General features: G+C 42.4%; 1 protein-coding gene across 2 annotated transcripts in view; it reads left to right on the top strand.

Moving 5' to 3' along the window:
• The first annotated feature begins 3,914 nt into the window (after positions 1–3,914).
• The window catches only part of SOCS5 (suppressor of cytokine signaling 5), a 28,861-nt gene continuing 17,776 nt past the window's right edge, over positions 3,915–14,999 (top strand). For both annotated transcript variants that reach the window (XR_008462300.1, XM_054162440.1), the window contains exon 1: positions 3,915–4,015. The gene's annotated coding sequence lies outside the window, so the exon portion shown is untranslated. The remainder of the gene's footprint in view (positions 4,016–14,999) is intronic.

The following is a 14,999-nucleotide window of genomic DNA, read 5'->3' as shown; positions in this document are numbered from 1 at the left end:
GGCACTGATTATACAGAAGCCGAATCTTGTACTTAAACCACAAATATAATTTTTGCATTATATATTTACCTATCTTATCGATAATCATACCCAGGCAATACTTGTAGATCAATACACCAAAGACCGAAAAGAACAGACGCTCAAAAAGCCAAAACACCTTCATGTTTGCTCGTTCGACTTAAGCAAGCAATAAATCAAACCAATTTGTCACCAAACCCCGAGTTGGGCAGCCAATAAATGTGGTAGGTTGAGAGAGGGCTTAGCTCTCCCTCCTCCACAGAGTAAGAAACCACAGCTAACTCAGTCGAAGAGCAAAAGCTATATATTTACAAGCATATATGGAAAACAGGTTATATATAACACAATATATACAGGTATTTACAATATATACACAGAAATACACAGCAAAGACAAATAACACAACAAAAATCCCTCCCTCAGGGAGGGATCCCCTCTTTGGAACCCCCTCTCTCCCCCCCTTACCTCCCTTTTTCCCCAAAAAGGGGTTAGAGAGAGAGAAAGGCAAGTTACTAAGGAAAAGAGTTGTTAGCAAGCTTCAAAAGCCCATGCAGGATTAGTGTTTGCTTATCTGAAGGCCAAGTCCAGCAGTTCGCAGAAGAAGCAGGCAGGGAGAACAGGCTGAAACACCAAACTCCCCCAACTCCCAAACCCAACTGAACTGAGGAAAAAATTTTCCAACCGCTTCACAATCTAAAGCTGAATTTTTGTTTATCAACCAATGAAATTCGTTTAGAATATCAGAATGTTTTGGTTCTAGTACCAAAAACATTAGCCAGTGTGTTCCAGCAGTGTTTGTTCTTAAAGGCACAGCCTCAAACGACCACAATACCACTACCCTAATCTGCAGCAAGGGCACATTGCTGGCTCGTGTTCAATTTGGTGTCCACCAGGACTCACGGGTCCTTCTCTGCAAAGCTGCTTTCTAGCCAGTCAGCATGTACAGGCACCTGGAGCTGTTGCTCCCCAGGTAGAGGACTTTGCATTTCCCCCGATGAACTGCTAGACTCACCAGATCCTGGCCATGCTCGCTCTGTATTTATTTTGCCTGTTGTTACTAAGCTCTCACTCCTCCTTTCTTGTACTGTTTATGCAGGACTGCCGAGTGGCAATTCAGCAGCATCTGCGCTGAGTGCACACGAATCCCTCGCGACTGCTGCCCTGTTCTAGAGATGTAAATTCACACACTGGCCTCATCAGTATCATTTTGAATGCAACTAACATCAATTATGTATGTTTCATTGTATTTTTCATCCTCTTCCAAGATGCAGTATTGCTTATACAATGTATTATTTCATCTTGGAGACCTTTGTTGGTAATGTACGTGCTGTGTTCTGCATGCAGAAGGATTCTGAAGCTGCCTCTGCTCAAAGCTGAATGAGGCCAGTGTGGTGGTTTGAAAGGAGAGGCTCTGCTTTGGTGTCCAGAAGCCCAGAAGCAGTCCAGTGTGGAAGGGACAGCGAAGAAAGGAAGACTGAGAGAAAGTCCCAGCTCCCCTGGGTCTAACAATCTCACCTCCCACAATTCTACCAATGAAATTCATTTAGAATACCAAAATATTTTATAAACATTTAGCCAGTGTGCCCCTTTCTTAAAGGCACAGCCTCAAATGGTCACACCCAGTTACCTCACTCTCTTCCCTGTGAGTGCTACAGCTTCCCCTGGACAACTTGGTGGCCTCCACTGAGCTTGCTACCATTTGTTGAGGCTTTCCTTACATTTGGGGACCCAAAAATGAACACACTATCCTAAATGTGGCCGAGTAGAAGCAGATAATCACTTTCCCTGGCCTACTGGCTATGCCTCTGGTGGTAGGATCCAAGATGCTCTCGGCCTCCTTTGCTGCCAGGACACACTGCTGGCTTGTGGTAAACTTGCTTGTTGTCCCACATCCCATATCTTTTCCTGCAGAGCTGCCCACCAGTCCCCAGGTGCACTATTTCAGAGAGCTCTTCCTTCCAAGGAGCTGTACTTGTTGAATTTCCTTGCATTTGTCTTTGCTGAATTCCAAAGATTTCATGTCAGCCATTCCTTCAGCCAGTCCAGTCCCTTTGAATGGCAGCACTATTCTCCAGCATTTCCACTCAGTTTGGCATCACCTGTAAACTTCATGAGCATGCACTTCCATCTCTTCCTCAGAAATCACTTAAGATGTCAAAAAAAAAAAGAACTGGTCCCTGCAGTACTCTGCTTGCTACTGGCTTCTAGTAGAGTACAGCCCATTGATCCCTACCTTTTGAGTCTGACAATCTAACCAAATTTTCCCTCACTGTCCACCCAGAAAAATGAGGTGTGCTCTGTTCCCTAGAATGTTATCTTTTTGTACTGATGCAGCAATGAGCAGTTCTTTTGTCTGATATGATCAAATGCACTTCTGCTGTACTTCAGCCAAGCAATGCATTTACTCCCTATTATAGGGAGGGAAACAGTTTTGAATGGGGGGTATTAGTCCCTTTCAACAATAACCACGTCTTCAAGAGCCTGTTTGTAAGAATTTAGCAGCCTCTTCTGCTCGCAACATATTGTTTCACTTCTTCAAACACAAGGCTAGAGCAGATGCTGCAGCAGTTATGACAGACAGGTAATTAGCTCTATAAAACATGCACTCAGACCACGTTTGGGAGCTGCTATGAACACTTCTTGAATGCTTTTAAGGGCTAGTTGTCTAGTGGGTCAGAGCAGAGCCTGGTAGACCTGGGCAGCTGGGCTCCCTCGAGATTGTTTGCAGGGAGGCAGCCTAAGCCCCACCCCAAGCCCATGTTCAGTGGGATTTATAGAATAGTTTGGGTTGTAAGAGACCTCAAACGTCATCTCATTTAAACCTCCTGCCATGGGCAGGGCCACCTTGCACTACACCAAGCTGCTTAAAGCCCCATCTAATCTGACCTTGGCACACTTCAAGGGATGGCACACACACAACCTCTCTAGGCAACCTCACCACGTTCACAGTGAAGAATTTCTTGCTATGATTTGAAACGACCCTCTTTCAGTTTAAACCCACTACCCCTCATCCTATCACTACAATCCCTCATAAAGAGTTCTACCCAGTCTTTCCTGTAGGCCTCCTTTAAGTACTCGTAGGCCACTGTACAGCATCCCCGGAGCCCTCTCTTCTCCAGGCTGAATATGCCCAATTCGCTCATCCTTGTCCTCATAGGCGCCTGATCGCCTTCGTGGTCCTCCTGTGGACCCGCTCCAACAGGCCCAGGTCCTTACGCTAGACGCTTTCTTATTTCGGAGGCTTTGCCTCCCTGGAGCTGTCCCGCAAGGCCAAGCCAGCCGAGCACACTTTAACTGACGCCCGCGGGCAGGTTATCAGCCTCCGCTCCCGAAGTCCCGGTCTGCCCCTCCGCCGCCGCAGCCGCCGCAGCCGCCGCCGCTCCTATCCTGACGTCGAGCATCATGGGTGAATTTCGCCTGCACTCTGACCAGGCACGGCACGGCACGGCACGGCAGAGCCGCGTTGCGCCGAGCTGAGGTACCACCCCCTGCCCCGCCAGCGGCCGCCTCCAGCCTCTTCCGCGCCGCTTCCTCCCGTCGGCCCCCGCCACATGACACAGTCCCTCCCCGCTCCCCTTGCCCGCACCCAAAATGGCTGCAGGCAAGCCCCTTGCCAGATTGGGCATCATGCCCGACTTTAAGATGGTCTTCAATGGAGGCTAGCTGAACACATCCTAGCGGGTCAGTCTCAACGCTGCGGCCCGGTAGGTTAGACGAAGCCCCGCCTCACCCAGTTTGCCATTTCTATTGGCTCTGCAGAGGGCCAGGTCTGTTCCTATTGGCTAGAGGGGTGTCGCTCCCGCTCTCTCTGCTCCAGGGCTCGGGAACTATTTTCCATTCGGCGGAGGGGGGCTGGGGAGGGGGATTTTTCGACTCGCTCCGTCCGAGCCGAGCGGCGGGCGGCGGGCCTGGCCCGGGCGGGGCGGCGGAGGATGCTGCGGCCGGTGGGGCCGCCGGGACGGTGCTGAGGCGTCCCTCTCCCCGCCGCGGCGCAGCGGTAGGTGCCTCTCGGTCGGGGCTCGGGTTTGGTGAACGGGACCTGCGCCGCTCGCCCCCCGGCGGCGAGAGGCGGCCGCTCCCGGCCGCGGCCCCGGCTCCGGCTCCCCTGCGGTCCGCCGAGGCCGCGGCTCCGTGAGGGAGGCGGAGAGCTGCCGCTGTCTCCCGGCCGCGGGCACCCAGCGCCTGAGGGAGCGTGGGGAAGGGACGGGGCCGGGCGAGCGGAAAGAGGTGGGCTCGGCCGGGGCGCAGCGAGGTGCCGGAGGGGAAGAAGGCCGCCTCGGGGCAGAGAGGGCACACATAGCAGTTAAGGGCAGTGATGCTCGCTCCCGGGTACTCCTCAGAGGGAAGCGAGAGAAGCCGGGGCTAGCGTTTGCAGCCCGAGGTCCCGGGGGTTAAACCCTCCCTAGCCTGAATCCAGTGACGGCACCCTCAGGCCGACGTTGAGGGCTGCCCCGTGTCGGGCAGCTGGCGGGACGGCAGCGCCAGAGTGGGGCTCCCTCTGGGCTCCCAGGGTAATTTGGAAGCTGGTGTAGGATCAGGGGGTTTAGTCGGCGGTCTCCTGAAGTTTAGTTCGCACGCGTGTTTGTCCATGTGGAAATCACCCGTGCAGAATTGCTGTGAGAGAGCCCTCAGGGCACATAATCACTTCTGTGGAGTTAAACATCAGGCAGTACTCATAAAAAGTTTTTCGAAGTCATCTTTATATGCATCCAACTCAAAGTTATGAATGGTCTCTTGGAATTGTAGAGACTAAACCGTGTTACTTCTGCTGCTGTTAACTTCAATTCAGTGCTTGCACTGAATCACGAGAGCTGAATTCTGTGTAGTATATCTCTGATGTTTGTTTCATCAGGTTTGTGTATCGTCTGTTCATATATTGTGATGAACACAGCATGCACAATAGTTATGCTTCCATTCCCTGAAGAATTACCGAATGCCTGGTGGGTTTTGTTTGGGTTGTTTTGTGTTGTTTGGTTGTTTTTTCACTTTCTGCCCCCTTGCTTGCTATCTCCTCTAAAGCTTGTTGAAGTTTTCTGCAGTGTTTTTGACTGTGAGCTATCTGGTTTAGGCTAATCGTCATATGGGATACCATATCCCGTTATGTAAGGCGTGATCCCTCACTGTGCCACACAGCCCCTCCTAAGACAAATACAGTGCTTTTCCACTGAAGCTAATTCCAGTATGGTTTGTGAGTTTGGTAAAGGTGTGGCTTTTCTCACATAAATTGCAACAACTTCATGAGTGCTCTTGTCAGGGCAGTATGTTCCTACCAAAAGAAGGTATTTTGGGTACAGATGTGGCCCAAGTGAATTATTTGCATGGACAGAATATAAATGGGAAATACTACCTAAGCTTGCATTTCTGTAATACTTATTTTAAAACAAATGCGTTATGCAGATTTGCACAAAGGTTGACTGAGTGTAATTTTAAACTGATCTGCCTCTTTTGGAAGACAAAGTGAACTAAGTATGTTCATTGGATATCACCATGAGACCAGAAGTCTTGGGAGTTGTTTTTTTCCCCCCTGGCTTTAAAACATTGTGCAGAAGACTAAATTGCTTTTTCATGCCTAGCTAAAGCTTTGAATGCATATGAGTAATGAGTAGTCTGTTTTCTTGAGTTTTTTCCTTGGTATCTTCTGTATAATTATTTTTTAAGCTTAAAATTCCCTGAGAGATGAATGTTTCAGGGCACTTTGGAGTTTTTTGTTTGTTTTTCCCCTTTTGGGTGAATGGCAAAAAAGACCCTTCTGTAGTCGCAAATGCCACAGTAAATATTTTACTAGGTTTTAAGTGCATTGTCATTTAAAATGTAGCTTTAGAGTGATTTAACTTTAATTTTGTTAATACCATATGAGTTAGGATGCAGTACTCCAAAAAGATTGTTCAGTTGCTGGACCCTGTAGTGTGAACTCCTTTATAGAGTCAGTGTCTTAATGTGCCTTTCTAGAAGTGATTTCATTTTTCTTACCGGATTATGCAGCATGAGTGTAATTCCTAGATTCATCTAAACCTGACCAAGTTCAGTTCAGGGATGTTACTCCAAGACACAGTACTCTTCAAACTTACAAAAGAGACTTTTATTCATATTCCACCCTACAAACCATAAATACAGTGTAGTTTGCGTGCCAGAAGTTTTGAGTCCAGTGAATTATTGAGGATGGCATGACCTTTCAGGAAGGAGAATGGGGATTGTGTCACTAGGTGGTGACCGTGGAGTACATCATAGTCCATAACTGCTATGTGCATCTCAAAACTTTTCTGCTGAGTTCAAATCTCATGTGCCACTGTGCACACAGATAACATTAGGGCAGTTCTGCAGTTAAATTGTGTTACATCCATAGAAATCCTGAGATGTAAATCACACACCTCATGATACTGGGTCATGTAGGTTTGTGCCATTATTAAAGACTTCCCTGCTGAAGATGTCATGCAGCCTTCAGCCTGAACGTTGTGCTTGCTACTTTGAATATCCCCAGTTGATGAAGCTGCTATAGTGAGATACTGAAAGAAGGCAAGTTTCCGATTGAACCTCCTAATTAATACCATTGTGAATCTGCAAACCAAGATGTGCAAGTGGACCTGGCATCAAAGCAATCGCTATAGGGATAGTGCCTTTGCCCAAGCATTTAATTCTGGCTTTTTCTGGGTTTTGTACATTAACAACTACAGCAGACTGAATTAGCTATACATTTAGTGTGTCTTCTTTGTCAGTTCCAAAGCAAACTGTATAAAAGAGAAAACAGAACCATTGTGAGACCTGGTGGACTGAGCTGTTGCAGTTTGTTCTGATTCTCCATTGGTCTAAATGTGTTGCATCTACTCTGATTTCAGAATTGCATTAACAATACAAGCAATTCAAACAGCTGGGTAACATACCATAGCTTATTGTGACTTTGTATGTGTGACACCATTGGAAAAATGGCTAGGTTATTCCTTGGAGGAGTATGTGGAACTTTCTTCTGTTGCTCTTTTAATGATGGCAGGTACATCTAAGAAAGAAAGAGCAGATGGAAAGGATTAGACATCAACTGTGCTCTATTAGAAAGGGTGGGTTTTTTTAAATCTTTGAAACATGTGAAACCTGTCACTCTGTGGCAAGGCTCTAGAGAAATGGCTGTTGATCAAATTTTTTGTGGCAATTCACGTGTTTCCATGATGGAAATAACCTTGGAATGGTGCATTTTATCTGGACTTACTCACTATGCTTAAAATTAAGAGGTGTATTTTAGTCTAATTGAGGGATAGTAATGGTGGATTTTAAGAGTTGTAAACCACCTCGTGCTTTAATCGCCTGTTTATAGTTCCTTAGTTGTGGGTAGATTTTTCATGGGGTTCAGATGCTTCCATGTGAATTTCACATGGTAGGTTTATCTATTCTAAAGATTTAAAGTGATGGTGTTTAATTTACTGCTACAAACAGTGGAAACAATGCAAAATCTAAACAGGATACCCTTGTCCTCAATAAAATGTACATTTCTGATTTAATTGAATGAAAGGCAGAAATTTCGATTTAAAGGCTTCACCACGAGTGCCTGAAGTGCTGATTTGTATTTCAAAATACTGAAAAAGGCTGGCTAGTTAAGTAGTTCTTGAGTTGCTATCTGTTTGAGATTTCCTTGCCTTTGTTTCTCCAAGAGCTATGCTTGGTAGTTTCTTCAACCTTAAGGGGAAATTAGCACTTCGTATTCTGTTGTGGTATTTATGCCTAGAGGCTTCATTAAGGCCACAGGGCTTGGTTACGTTGAGCAATCTCTGGTGGAGCAATCTGTAAGTGCTTCTCCATTTGATCTTGGCCTGTACTGTACTGAGATGCCTGATGTCTTCTAAAGATGTTTTACCTAGTTTAATAAAAAAATGTATTTTGCTGTATGGCTCTTGGTGTCAAAAGGACCATCACCTTTTCTGATGCCGATAATGTACACATTAGCTTGAGACAAACATGGAATTACTCCATTAAATAAAAAGTGCCCTGAAACGAGATGCATTTGTAGGGTTTGGTTGTTGGGCAGCTTATTTTAATCTTTGTGTTATATCTGGTTAAAATACTGTATTTAAAGTTTAGTAAATGTATGCCATACCTTCTGCTATACCCTTATACTTTGTCAGCTCTATAAATTAACTCTGACACACTGAATATTTTTCACCAGCTAACATAGCTGTTAGTTAAGTTAAATAAAGGAGAAAAGCCCACATGCTTTCTCCATGCATACAGCTGGACATCTCTGTTAAATTCCCCCCTCCCCCCCCCCCCAAAAAAAAAAAAGAAATTTTGATTGCTTTTTAAAGCTTCATGAATACACTAATTGGTGAATCATCTAATGTGCAGTTTAGTTTCAGGAAATATGAAATGGCTCACTAACTTCATGGTTATAAGATTATGCAGACCTTCTGAAAATCTCAGTGAGAAAATGTGTGCAGTGGTGGTGGTTGATATTTTTGGCTGCGAGAGAGGTTGGCTAAAACTCAAATGTAGTTTTGCATAGTCTGCACTAGTTTATGTGGTAGAAACTCCTTTGAAGAATTATCTGGAAGGAAGAAGGAATATTTTTACGGGTTTACCTGCACTTGGGATGTTATCCAGATTTTGTTGAAGAAGTTTGCAGTCAGGAACCTCTTCTGGATCCGTAACTGCTCCTGAATTCCTGGATAACCAGTACGCTTTTACACAGCCATGGTCGTTGAATTCTTAAGCCTTAATGCTGGACAGCTGCAAAGCATTTAAAGCCTGTCTTTGAAAGCTTGGGATAAGAAGGAGGGAAAATGGAGGCTGCCCAGATAATACTCCTTGAGGACTCTAAAGTATTTTCTTTATGTAGCCATATACGGTGTGTACCTAGCTAGCTCGATACTACTTGATGATGTTCTGTGGCTGGAGTATTTAAATCAGTAGTGCTTTCTTGTGAAAGTTTGTGTCTCTACAGTAGTGAGATCCAGTTGGTCAGGAGTTAGCTTTTCATGCTGAGGGAAAAAAAAATAAATCAGTTCAATGCATAAGGCCTTTTTGTAAACTCAAGATTTTTATAATAAGTATCCTTATTGTTGAAGATGCCTGGAGCATTGTTAGAATAGTCTTGTGTTGCAATACTTGTGACAGGCATCAGTTTCTTATATATTTACAGAGGTGAAATTTGAAAGCTTGTTTAAAAATGTAACTATAGTAGAAGCAATCAAAAAGTGTTTTTCTGCAATACCAAATCTGAAAACATTTTTGTCCTTCTCAGCAGAATGAATTCTGATAGTAGTTCAACAGTCAGCCTAGCTTCCAGATGAAATCATTTGGGTCTCATTGTTCAAGGCCCAACTGTCAATCACAGAATTAAGAATTGTAATTCTGGGATAAAATGTTCTGGCGTATAGCACCTTTTACATATTTCCATTAGGCTAGCAGAGACTCCAGGACTGCAGTTGAATGAATTAGGGCTTGATCAAGACTGGTAAAAACTGATTGAGATATTCTCTTAGAGTATTTGGCCATTAATAACAAAAGCTTAGGTTGTAGGGATTGTTTATGCTAGTTGACTGTAATTTTCTTCATGGAACTTGGCTAGCTAAGAATGGGCATATTTTTAATAGGGCACAATTACAAGTACCCTGTTTCTTGAAAAGAACGTGAACTCCAGATTTCCATCTCCAAGGTGTCTCTAACTTCTGATATCCTAGATTCTGTCTGCTAGCATACATCTGCTTTTATATGTGACTATACACTTTGCCTCTGTACCTTAGGTTTTTGGTTTTGAAGTAAGGCTTGTGTAGCAGCCTTGATTAATTTTTTATCTATTTTTTTTTTTGCTGGTGGTTTTGTTTGTTTTGGTTTTGTGGGCTTATTGTTGTTTTGGTTTGGTTTTTTACTTACCTGCTTATGGAAAATGTACCCATTACTAAACTTGGATTTTGGAGAGCTTTGCATGTGGCCCACGTGAATAAGGGAGTATTTTAATCATTGCATTAGTGCAGTAAAGAGATCTTGTATTCTCTGCAGGAGCATATTGATAAATTAATTCTGGACTGCAAATTATCTTTAATCTGAGGTTGACTGGAATCTTTGTGGCAGGTTTGGTAAAGGCTTACATTGCCTAGTGGATGATTTGTTTTCTTAGTTTTTAATTTTCACATTCCTCTTGGGGAATGGTAGATTGCATACTTTTGAAACATGTTAAATTCTCACCTGTATAGAAAATGGAATTTCATTAAATATACAAATAGCATTTTAAAATTGGTTTGTCATTTTATTGCTTTAGAGATGCTGGATGAGTGCTCAAACCTGCAATTTTATTAGAACACATGCTTTTTAATTTAAGTTTAGCTTGGTACGTTAAAATTTCTACTCCCTTGTGTCTTGCTGTATTTTGAACTTGGTAGATCTTGGTTTTTATTCTTTGGTTTTACTCATGGCTTGGAAGAGGAAGATAAACATGTATTTGTAAGCTGCCAAGCACTTGTGGTGGTAAAATACTTAAAATTGAGAGGTCTGGCTGTCTTTACCAAAAGAACATTCCTGTCAACAAAAAGCTTACAGCCTGCAATTGTTTCTGACTCCCCACTTGTGATCTAGGCTAATACCAGGGGGTGTACCACTCCTATGGGCTCCACCAGAAACTGTCTCTCCATATAATCGTATTACTGCTTGAGAACTCCTTAGTGTGGCTGCTCAGTGAGGGATTTAAGGAGTCTACCCCTTCCAGTGGTGGATAGCTGGCTTTAACACTGAAAGTGATTTTCCTCACCTTTTCTTGTTTTCTGAAATAGTATGTAGGTTGAGTCTCTTTTATCACTTGGCAGAGAACTGGGAGCAATGCTATTAATGTTCTTTTACTGTGATGGTAATTAATAAAGCTTCTGTCTGACCTGTCCTAAATTGTACTGGCATTGTTATACGTTTGGAGTCTCCAGCTTTTCTGACAGAGAGTTTCTCAATTTTTATTCAACCAGTTTTAATCCACTGTGTTCTCCTTTCTCTTCTGGATTTGTTGGCAGCTTGCTGAGGGAGACCAACTCTGAATGTCACCCTTGACCCAGGAGTGGTCTATGCTGTGCAAAGACCTACTCTTGTCTTAAGTCTATGTCATTTGGCCATACTTTTAATGTAAGAAAAATCTCTTGGATCCACTGAGCAAAGTTTATTGCCAAGATCTCATTAGGTATTCCTGCAAGTTCTCACCAATAGTTAACTCATTTGACCACTTGACATTTTTTACAACTTTGGCAACACATGTGATCTGCTTTGATTTTTTTTTGCTTTATTTTTGTTTGTTCACTAATAGAAAGCCTCCATGCAGAGTGTCACAATGCTGGGTAGATTTGAGAATAAATTAGATTTAAAATTTCAGTATCACACCAGCTTTATCTTCAAAGATATATGTGGTTTATCACAGTATCAGTCAGGGTTGGAAGGGACCACAAGGATCATGTAGTTCCAACCCCCCTGCCATGGGCAGGGACACCCCACACTAGATCAGGCTGGCCAGAGCCTCATCGGACCTGGGCTTAAACACCTCCAGGGACAGGGCCTCAATCCTACTGAAGAAATTTCTGTTCTATTTGAGGATGAACAATTTTTTTTTTTCTTTGTATTGTAAAGATAACTTAGCAATTAGTCCTCCAATATGTCAATTCTAAAATACCTTCTTTTTTGGCCTGCTACAGTGCTTTCATGTCTCCATTGAAATGTGTTCAAGTTCAGTAGTCTGTTATAGAGGTATTTTTATTCCTTACTGAGTTGTATCTAAGCAAAATTTCTTTGAATAAATAAAAGGACTCTTTCAGATTGACCTGCTGATCTACTGTTGCCTTTACTGGAAATAAAAAGAGAAAATCTGGGAATCTGCTGGAAGCTTTAATTTTTCTAAAGCTGAAATAGTCGTGCTGTAAGAAGTGAGAGAACTGCTTTGCTTCAAGAGTCTGGGTTGACCAGTGTCCGTTCAGTGCCGCTGATGTGGTTTTGTTCTCCAAAATTCCTTGGGGTCTGAAGCATCTGCTAGAGGAATTAGTATTTTTGTTGGTAGAACTGTTAGTCCTTACATGCATACGACATGTTGTTCTCTCAGACTCCTTTGGGAGTGAAGCATCTGCTAAAGGATTTTCAGTGTTTCTGTCAGAAGGAATGTGACCAAAATTCCTGTCAAGTAATTACATGCATCTATAGTTCAGAATTGCTTGTGTAGATGACTGATGACCACTGCATGGAACAAGTTTTCTATTCTGATATTCATCTAACAGTTGAAAAAAGAATAAACAAATTTTGGAGCCTTAAGGTCTAGATGAGGATAGTAAATGGTATCTGAAAAAGTGCTGGTCATCTTGCTTTTTAGATTAAGGTTTGGAATTGGATTCAATATGGCATGTGATTGTGGAAAAAACATTTTGTTCTACTGTACAAATGTATATAATTCAGGCAAAACTGACTTTTTGTTGATTAACTTAAGTTTATTTCCAGGAGTAGGTCTAGAATCCAGCTTCTAAAGGCCAGTTTCTAAGTGATCAGAAAGTTTGAAATCTCTCTGCTTTTGTGCACAGTATTGTTTGGTTCTTCTTTGCATCTGTTAATCACTGTGGTGGTGGTGTGTGTTTTGTTTTCCAGTCAGTGCTGTTTGGCTTTTATTGCAACTGGTTTTGATAGGAATTTTAAGAATGGGGAAAATTAGTATGCCATCAGTTGTCCTTTTGAGGCTATCTCTACTTAACTAGTAAGTGGAAGTCCATGTTGGTAGTTAGCTCCAGAGGAAGTGTAAGCCCTGTTTTCAGCAATAGAGGTGGTTTATTTGGGTAGAAAATACTCTCCCTGATCATCATAGGTGACAATAGATAAGCTGAAGATTTGCAGTTATGCCTATTTTGTAAATGATTCTTAAGGTACAAATTACTTTGGTCTCAGTCCTGTAAGTTGTTGCTTATAGACTCAAAACCAATCATGTTCTGAAATAATATTTTGTTTCAGTTTTGCCAATAATTCCCTTATTTTGACCGTGTAGCAGCAGAAACAAAGACTGCAAAATCTCTATGTAACCCATGAATTCTGTAATATTTTTGAAGCTTTAGTCAAATATGAGAGCTAAAATAACTTTGTACCATGATAAACCAGTTATCTCCATGCTAGTTAAGTTCACATGCCATACTGATAGTGTCTCTGTTCATGACTAAGGAATATGCCATCCCTGTACTTGCTTTGAAACCTGTAATAAATGAAAAGAATCTGTTTGCCACTTTCATTGACAGAAGCATGTATAATTTCACATGAAGTTTCTTAATGGGACACCTGCAATGGTGGTTTATGTTTTCCCGAGATATACAGAGGTGTTAGGACTTTTTTTTTTCCTTACCTTTAGGCTGGAGGTGAGGAGAAAGTTCTTTACAGAGAGAGTTGTTAGCTGTTGGAATGTGCTGCCCAGGGAGGTGGTGGAGTCACCGTCCCTGGAGGTGTTCCAGAGGGGATTGGACGTGACACTTGGTGCCATGGTTTAGTAGTCATGAGGTGTTGGGTGACAGGTTGGCCTTGATGGTCTTTGAGGTTTTTTCCAGCCTAATTGATTCTATAATTCTATGATTCTCAGCAGTGAATGAAGCAAACCTGAGGGGGTTATGTTATGTGAGGAGATAAAATGTCATACAGCTTTGGTTTACAATTTGTTCAGTAGTATAAAATTCAATAAAAATACATTCCTCCTTTTTAGTACTAATTTTGTTTGACAAAAGTTTGATTCAGCAAACCATGGAAATAAATATTTTTGCCCTTATGTAGGGGATATCTAGAAAGAGGCTAGTCGTGTGCAGGAGCCATTCTAACTTTTTTTTTTCCTGTGTAAACTCTCTGCTTGCATCTCCTGAGTTCTCAAAAATGCTGGGCTTGGATTCTTTTGTTTCTTACAGACTTACTTTTCTTTGTACCATGAATTATAGTTCTAATGCCAGAAAATCTACTTTGCAATTTAATTTTGGCTGGCTTGAAGAGGGTCAGTAATTATAGTTACTGTTTCCAGCAAGTTAATTTTTTTTTCTTTTTCCAGCAGTCTTTCTATGAAGAATGTGACTGTGGATTAATTGAATATAAAAATGAGTCAAAAACCTTTTTCTGCTAAAGGCAAACATGGAAGTAGGTGCTAGTAAGGTTTTCAAAACGGTTACCTAGGTAATTTGTAGCTCTACTGTGACTTGTTATGCACAGAAGTATAAGATTGAGTTGATTTAATGAGAAAGTTACTGGGGCACAGTTTACTTGTAAAATAGATAGCAATTTTGTGGAAATCTTTAAATTTTCACTCTTAGAGGTCAATGTCAAGGCATCTTTAAAGCCTACTGTCTCCAAGCTTCCCACCAGCAGTGAGGTTGTCGTCTCTGAAGCGTGGTACCCTTTTTTCAAGTTACTCTGAATTCAGAGAGGACAGTAAGTTACCAGTTGTTGATTTAAGAATATGCTGACATCGTGGATGACATACCTCACGGAGTTTCTTTTCTGCCTTGTTTATGTGCATTCCTTTAGCATCCTGGAAGGGCTGAGGAGGCAACAGTGGTGCTCTGCGGCAGCAGGATGATGTGTTTTAGTGAATAGTGTGGGATAGTGTTCAGCTGATGCCTCTCTTCTGAAAGAGATTTCAGTTCTGCAGTTTCATTAATCACAAAGTTTTCCTAATGCTCAGTATGCACTTTTCTTTTATAAAAACACCATACTGCTGGTGTAAGGAATGATCTAGAGGGAAACGCTTTGCAAGCATAGCTGAGTTTGTTATTGGCATGGAAGAAAAAGCAGTCTTGATCATAGCTGTCATTACTGTGCTTTCAGAAACTCTCATGATTTGTGTATAGCTGGAGTTGTGGTGCTACAGATATAACTATGTTGGCAAGAGAATAGTAGTCTTTGATTTGGGACAGTGATGGAAGCCAAATCAGGAGAAGAATGTTAATGTAGAAAACTACTTCTCTTACAAAATCTTATGAGCTAGGCCTACTGATACGGCACCATTTGCAAATCCCTTAAGCATCCAGTGC

Source organism: Dryobates pubescens, chromosome 6 (assembly GCF_014839835.1).
Source record: "Dryobates pubescens isolate bDryPub1 chromosome 6, bDryPub1.pri, whole genome shotgun sequence".
Taxonomy (NCBI): Eukaryota; Metazoa; Chordata; class Aves; order Piciformes; family Picidae; genus Dryobates; species Dryobates pubescens.
The sequence above is the reverse complement of the archived record's forward strand: the minus strand, read 5'-3'. Positions and strand labels throughout refer to the sequence as shown.